The sequence below is a fragment of the Petaurus breviceps genome, unplaced genomic scaffold (genome assembly GCF_028583685.1).
Source record: "Petaurus breviceps papuanus isolate PSGF00001 unplaced genomic scaffold, PetGlider_PUasm1.0 37, whole genome shotgun sequence".
NCBI classification, from domain to species: Eukaryota; Metazoa; Chordata; class Mammalia; order Diprotodontia; family Petauridae; genus Petaurus; species Petaurus breviceps.
Genome location: NW_027186296.1, coordinates 45,482,746 through 45,490,006, shown reverse-complemented (window position 1 = coordinate 45,490,006; position 7,261 = coordinate 45,482,746). Strand labels below are relative to the sequence as shown.

Here is a 7,261-nt window from a genome sequence, read left to right as displayed (position 1 = left end):
CTGCCTTGAATAGGTGCAGTAAATAAGCAGCTTAATCGTGGCCTTTCAGGCAGGAGGGCAACATATCACAGCGTGGCATTTTTATAATCTTCCTGGCATGCCTACAGCCAGGAGCACTGAGCTGAGCGTATGTTCCCTCTTCTGTCGGGCTTAGAATGCATGTAATTGTTAGATTGTGACACATTGTGCCTTTAAGCAAGTTTAACTGTTTTCTATCTCCTCTGATCTGCAGCTTTGTACATCTGTTAAGCTGCCTCTTAAACTTCAGTCAGCACATCTGGGGAGCTGCTGCTTCCCAAACCCCGACTAGGGGCTTGGGTTGGCGCTTGGCAGTTTCTTTGTGATGCCTTCCTGTTTATTCGTGAGGCAGGCGTGCAACATTGCCGAGATGCCTCGGTTTCCAGGCCACAGTGAAATATACGTTTTCAATTACCTCCCCTCTCTCCTCCAACCCCCAAACAAGGGACAGGATGGAATGGGATGGGGTGGCACTTACTTTGCTAAGTTGATTTAATGACTTGTTTTAAAAGAAGAATCAATTGGAAAAAAATAAAATTAAAAACCCTCCTCCCCCATAAATAGGTCCCATCTGTCATCTTACAAAGGATTTCAAAAGAGAATTCCAGTTGAATAGGATCTTGGTCCTAGAGACCATTGAGAGCAACCCTGTTGTTTTACAAGTGAGGAAACTGAGACCCAGAAAGCTGAAGTGACTGGTGATTCGCCTGAGATTCCCCAGGTGATAAGTTAATCAGTCAGTCAAAGGGTCAGGAGTCAGGAAGATTCAAGTTCAAATGTCACTTGCTGTGTGATCCTGGATGAGTGGCTTTACCTACCTCAGTTTCAGTTTCTTGTAAAATGTTAATAGTAATAGCACCTACATCCCCCGGGTGTTGTGAGGATCAAATGAGATGATATTTGCAAAGACCTTAGCACAGGACTTGGCACATAGTAGGCCCTTAATAAATGATTGTTCCCTTTCCTTCTGAGAAAAAATAGAATTTGCCGTAAAAGTTTTATTTTAGTCAGGAAATTAGGGCCTTAGGGCACCACAATTCTGGAAGGTTCCACAAGGATAGCAAAGGGACACAATGAGATAGAATTCTTTGCTTAAAACAAGCCTAAGATGAGAAATACTTTGAGAAATGAGAAAAAATGAGAAACTGCCAAAAGTTTAGCAGTTTCTGTGTCTAAATTGTTGGGGAGAACAAATACCCAATTGTACACAATCTCTTACTTGATTATTATTCTTTATTAAGAGCTAAATAATATAAAAGTCTATTGTGTTCAGAGCATTGTAAAGGCTTTTATAAATTAAAAATATATCCCAAGTTCTGTCTTTAAAGGATTCACATACTAATAAGAAAACACCACATGCAGCATGGCTTATTTTTGGTTTTGTTTTGGGGGTTCTTCCTATCTCAATAAATGCTGGAAAGCCACGGTGGGGGGGTTTAAAAATTCCTTAAAGTAGGAGAGAGAACTCTAATATGGACAGAAACACACCATGATCCTCTGGACCAAAGAGCTTTCAAGAATGAGTTGGAAGTGAAGCAGGAGGCAGAGAGTGGTTCACAAATGTCCCCGAAGCCCAAGTTCCAGGGGGGTGAACATGTGTTGTGTTTTCATGGACCACTCCTTTATGAAGCAAAGTGTGTAAAGGTTGCCATAAAGAACAAGCAAGTGAAATACTTTATACATTACAGTGGTTGGAATAAAAACTGGGATGAATGGGTTCCAGAAAGCAGAGTACTCAAATACGTGGACACAAATCTTCAGAAACAGAGAGAACTTCAGAAAGCCAATCAGGAGCAGTATGCAGAAGGGAAGATGAGAGGGGCAGCTCCGGGAAAGAAGACGTCTGGTCTAGAGCAGAAAAATGTTGAAGCCGTTTTTCAGAACAGATGGATCACTCACTGTTTGGAGACCTCTCCAATATCAATGAGGAACACCAAAAAGAACAAACAGAAAACTCCTGGGATTGGAGAGGGTAGTAGTACCAGTAGACACCTTCAACCACTTCAGAAAAAAAGGGCCCGAGTGGATCCAACGGTTGAAAGTGAAGAAACATTTATGAACAGAGTTGAAGTTAAAAGTAAAGATTCCTGAAGAGCTGAAACCTTGGCTTGTTGATGATTGGGACTTGATTACCAGACAAAAACAGCTTTTTTATCTTCCTGCCAAGAAGAATGTGGACTCAATTCTAGAAGATTATGCGAGTTACAAGAAAGCATGTGGAAACACAGATAACAAGGAGTATGCCGTGAATGAAGTCGTGGCGGGGATCAAAGAATACTTCAATGACACGTTGGGCACTCAGCTGCTCTACAAATTTGAGAGGCCACAGTATGCCGAGATCCTCGCCGATCACCCCGACACACCAATGACACAGGTCTATGGAGCGCCGCACCTGCTGAGGTTATTTGTGAGAATTGGAGCAATGCTGGCCTATGTGCCTCTTGATGAGAAGAGTTTGGCTTTATTGTTGAGCTATTTGCATGATTTGTTAAAATATTTGCCAAAGAATTCTTCAGCGCGGTTTAGCGCCAGTGACTATGAGGTTCCTTCTCCTGAATATCATTGGAAAGCTGTCTAAGGAGTCAGTTGCTTTTTGTTCTCTGGGACTCTGTTATAACATCTATATCTTCTATTAGTCTCTCTCTTGCACAGATATTGCACTTTATAATTGTGTTTATGTAAAACAAGATTGATGTTTAAGTAGTCTGTTTTGTTTGAAATAGAAAGTGCAAAGGAGGGTGCTTCAGCCCTTCCTACCCTTTCAGAGGTGCTGCCAGAGTGTGCAAGAGCGGACACAGAGAGTGATATGCTGTATATAGGATGTTTCAGTGTATATTTGACAAAGCTGCTTGAACTCTGGTGGTTTCATTCCTTTGACACTAAGCACTTTGATGATCCCCGTGAATGCTAAGTGACAAAACACCGATTCCTAGTGCCAAAGGTTTAATTCATATATATAGCTCATGACTCATTCATTTGTGCTCATCTTTCTTCTTAGTGCTTGAAGTAAACATGTTGTTCCTCAAGCCTTTTGCTCCTTGCCCACATTGTTAAAGAATGGTGATTTGTGTTACCATTTTTGTGTTTTGATTCTAATGCACATTCTAACAGTAGAAAAAAAGAATTGTGTATCTCTGGTTTTCTGGGAAAGTTGATCTTTCAGGAGCTGTTTTACAAGTCTTGGAAATAAATCTTTTTTTATTAAAAAAAAAAAAGAATGAGTTGGAAGTAAGCTTGTGCTCACAGTACAGAAGCAAACCTCTACTTATCCCATTGCTTTGTTTCAGGACTTTGAGGATAGCAGGATGGTCACAACTCCTTTTTACCTCTTTGGTAAATATTTCTCAGAGAACAAATGGCCTTGGATTGATCAATTCCTTGGACTAGAGTGATCTGGAACAGTCTCCTAAAAAACTTGAGTGGAGCTTTGCAGATTGAATAGGATTTGGATAGGCAGAGAGACATCCACACAAGGGCACAACATCGATAAGCAGAAGCACCAGGGGTATAGAGTGGTGCCCTACATTCCACCAGAATTTCAGTTGGAAAGATGAATGAATGGATGAATTAATTATATTTATATTTATATAATATTTAACATAAAATTTATATGATTTCATATTTATATAATTATTATTATTTATTAATTAATATCTTTAATATCATAGGAAACTTAAAGGTTTGAGCTCAACAGCTATCCACCTCCCTATTTTGCAGATGAAGAACAGGCCCAAGGGACTTACCCAGTATTATACAATTGGCAATACTGAAGTGGTATTTGAATCTAGGTCTCTGGACAGCAAATCCAGTGCTCTATCCATTAAACCACCCTGCCTCTCATAAACCACCTGAAAGTGCTTGCCAAACTTTGGGAAGGTTAATATTATTTGTGGCTCAGTATTGGAATTACAGATGTATATTACAAAATTATGCTTCTCATTACTGATCAATTGACAGACATTTACTGAGGATTTACCATACTAATAATAGTAGGCATTTATATAGTGATTTTATACAATATCACAAGAGAGGTGGCAGCATGTGGCAGGAGGTCAAATCACTATCACCTCCTCAATACCACCTCCCTTTAGATTACAATAGTCTAGGATCCTGAGTTCTGGAAATATCAGTACCCACCCCCCTACAACAGGCTTGTTTCTTTTCTGGCCTCCACAGTCATCATCAAGGGGAGTAACTCTTATGGAGAAGGACCTTGCCATCCCCATCGCCACCAGAAATGAACTTTAGCCAATTTCCATCAATGGTCAGGTAAGTCCAACAGCCCTAAAATAGCACTGTCTCTGAGACCACCAGCTATTTTTCCAGCCCAAAGCATAAAGCAATCATTCAGGGGAGAAACCCTAATGGCTATCCAACCTTGTAACTGCGTCTGTAGGTGCTATAATTCCTTCCTTTTCATCAATAAAACACTGAAGATGTGGAAAAGAAAGTTTTCATGATCAAAATTCTGGTACTGTCAGATGATTCAATATAGATTAAGTGTCCATGCAGTGCTTCATTCATTCATTCATTCCTATCACTTTAAAATTTACATGTTCTTTATTTCATGTGATTCTCACAGCACCCTAAGTATGGCAAGTATTATTAGCCCCATTTTACAAATGAAGGGACTGAAGTTTTAAAGAGGTTAATTGCTTTTCCTGTTATCACACTGGATCAGAGGCAAGATTTGATCACAGGTCTCCCTCCTACCCTCCCTCTCTCTCTCTCTCTCTCTCTCTCTCTCTCTCTCTCTCTCTCTCTCTCTCTCTCTCCCTCTCTTTGAGGGGAGGAAGGCAGGCTAATTGGGGTTGTGACGTGCCCAAGGTCAAACAGCTAGTTAAGTGTCAAGTATCCAATTCCAGATCTGAATTCAGGTCCTCCTGACTTCAGGGCCAGTGCTCTATTCACTATGCCACCTAGATGCCCCATGCCAGGTCTCTTTTGATGTCAGATTCAGTGTTTTTTCCACCATATTACTACATAGGATGAGGAAGATACAGAATGAACCCTGCCTTTGAGGAGCTTATAATGAAGTTGGGGAAAAAAGAGAGACACATGAAAAGGTTAAATAACAATAATACAAGAGAACAAGGAGAGAATCATCCTGAGGTCATACCTGACTGTGATGGGAGTATTATGGACAACAATCATAGCTCACATTTGTACATCACATTCAAGTTAACAAAGTGCTTTTCTTACAACAATCCTTTGAGGTAACTAGTACAAGTGTTACTATTCCCATTTTACAGATAGGAAAACTGAGGCTCTGAGAGGTAAAGGAATTTACTTGGGCTACCACAGTTAATACTTCTCTCGGATGAGATTTAAACCCAAGTCTTCTGGCTCTAAATCAAGCACTCTTTTCTCTCTACTGCATTGTCTCTGAGACCAAAAACAACCAAAATGGGACAAGGCTTCATGGAGGATGTGGGACTTGATCTAGGTCTTGAAGGATGGGTAGTATTTGGATAGGAAGAGATGGGATGAGCATTTCAATTAATCAATCAGTTGACTGAGTTCCTACTTTGTTCCTGGCACTGTGCTAAGTACTAGGGATACAAAAAGGCAAAATACAGTCCCTGCTCTCAAGGAGCTTACAATCTTATAAGGAGCATACCATCTAATTTCAGAAAGCAAATATCAGTGGTGACCTTATAAAGTTTCTGTAGAGAAGAAAAAAAACACATTATTTTCATAAGCAGGGCTACTTAGTGACCTGTTGGTTGGAGACTCCCTGAAAATGGAAGCCAGTCTTATGCCCTGCCCCAGGCTACCTCTTTAAATGGTGCTGAGATGACTAACAGGAACAAGGGTGGGGGAACCTACACCCTCAAGGCCACAGGTAACCCTCAGATTTGTTCTGTGGAGTTTAGATTCAGTGAAAGGGCCACACTTGAGGACTTAGAAGGCCACATGTGGTTTTGAGACCACAGGTTCCCCACCCCTGAATGAGCGCAAGGTGTTTAATTTTTGTGTATGTTATGAACTTTTTTGGCAGTCCCAGGCAGCCTAATACCATGGTTATATTCACAATTGAAGAATAGCTAAACTTCAGTTAGAGATTAGTGAACATCACATTATTTTCCTCACATTTATCCATGAACCCCAGGTTGGCGACCCCTGCACTAGAGGTTGCATCCTCTCTTGAAAGTTTGCCTCAGAAACTCACAGCAAACTGCTAATCTTATCTCTGACACTAAGGCATCTGCAGCCAGGCCAATGATCCTCTCCTTGACCTGGGCAATAAGCAAGCAGAGCCTAGGAGAGAATGGGAGATATGGTGTGCATTAGATGAGAACTGATAGTAGCAAACCTTAAGATCTGGGATGAGCACAGAATGGGACCTCCATCAAGCTATATTTAGCATTTAATCAGCTCTTAAAGCTTAAAACTGCACTGAGACTTTGGGGACTCTCTCTCTCTCTCCACACACGCATGATATACATATGTGTATATGTGTGTGTATATATATATCATATGATAATATATACATATGATGTATACATATATTCCTCATTCTTGCTCTGTTTATCTTGATGGAGAAACCTTGGAAAAGACAGATAATATGGTAGAGTGGGCTTCTTTGGATATTTTTTGCTTTGCGTGCTACACAGTTGGATTACTATAAATACTGTTGGTAACAATGCCAGTTGAAATTAGTTTGCTCTGTAGAGCTATGCTGAACAAGCACTCTAGTTTCTAATAACACAATTGTTAATGATTCTAGGCGACGTGGTCATTCTGTAATACTACCCAAACACCCCATAGTAACATCACCACTGAGTACCCTGCTAGAAAGTACCAGGAAGGCATTCATGTAGTCCCAGCATTCAATTACCATCTTGTTTACAGGACCAGACACTCTGAAAATGCTGAATGCTCAGTTTCTAGCTTGTCAAAATAGGGCTACCCATTTCTGGAAGAAAAAAAAGATCCTGCTTGAGGACAAAGCCCTTACTCCTCTCCAGCAGATCCTAGGGAAACTAGATTGGATAGCCAGCTCAGAGGATGGCCGTCAGCACAGCCTTAAGAAACATGAATGTGAACTTGATCCTGGATAAGCCCAGAGAGCAGGAAGGACAATGAGGCGATGCACTTATGTATTTCACTACCTTTACCCAGCTAAGGCCCTTCTCTCTGCCTTCCCTGGCCCTCAAATCCCTCCAAGAGGACTGTGGGATCAGATCTATACATTTAAATGACTTCCAAAGGCATCAGTCAATTTCAACTTCAATAATGG

At 40.8% G+C, this 7,261-nt stretch overlaps 1 pseudogene; it reads left to right on the top strand.

Moving 5' to 3' along the window:
* The first annotated feature begins 1,696 nt into the window (after positions 1-1,696).
* On the top strand, positions 1,697-2,611 carry LOC138169176 (mortality factor 4-like protein 1 pseudogene; annotated as a pseudogene).
* Positions 2,612-7,261: the final 4,650 nt, after the last annotated feature.